A 947-nucleotide genomic window follows, 5' to 3' on the forward strand; every position below is an offset into this window, starting at 1 on the left:
AGTACTAATTGTCGCCTGCGGTTTCACTCGCGTTTTATTGATGTAGTTGTCATGTGTTAGGCAAAACTGTTACTCGGTGGTAGGGCTTCGTGCATGCCCGTCTGGGTAGGTACCACCCACTCATCAGTTATTCTACCGCCAAATAACAGTACTCAGTATTGTTGTGTTCCGGTCGTAAGGTTGTGTGAGCAGTGTAACTACAGGCACAAGAGACATAACATCTTAGTTCCCAAGATTTGTGGCACATTGACGATGTAAGGAATAGTTAATATTTCTTACAGCGTCATTGTCTATGGGAGATGGTGACCACTTACCATCAGGTGGCCCATATGCTCGTCCGTCAACCTATAGCATATTCCCTGTCTATTACTTAGACACTGGAGTCCGAACTCAAATAATCCGAACTCAGTTAAACAAAAATTTGCTTTAAAACTAGTTTAGTCTTGATATTATTGCAATATAATTATACATTATTGCGTTGTCATTAATAGTTAGTAAGTGAATTAAAAAAACAAAAGAAGATCACAGAACATTCGATTTTACACATTACTTTTTCTTTTTCAATATTGTAAAAAAAATGGTTTTATATATGGCAAAATAATGTTAAATAAAATTAAATGAGCTGAGATGGCCCAGTGGATAGAACGCGTGATAGAAATCATCTTAACCGATGATTGCGGGTTCAAACCAAAGCAAACACCACTATATATACATATGTGCTTAATTGCATTGCACCGAGCACGAGATGAATTATAATGTGTTTATAATTCATCTCGTGCTCGGTGGTGAAGGAAAACATCGTGAGGAAACCTGCATGTGTCTAATTTCATTGAAATCTGCCACATGTGCATTCCAACTCGCATTGGAACACCGTGGTGGAATATGTTCCAAACCCATTTTTTAATGGAAGAGGAGGCCTTATAAATTAAATAAATTTAGATGTTTAT

The sequence above is a fragment of the Vanessa cardui genome, chromosome 25, assembly GCF_905220365.1.
Source record: "Vanessa cardui chromosome 25, ilVanCard2.1, whole genome shotgun sequence".
Classification (NCBI taxonomy): Eukaryota; Metazoa; Arthropoda; class Insecta; order Lepidoptera; family Nymphalidae; genus Vanessa; species Vanessa cardui.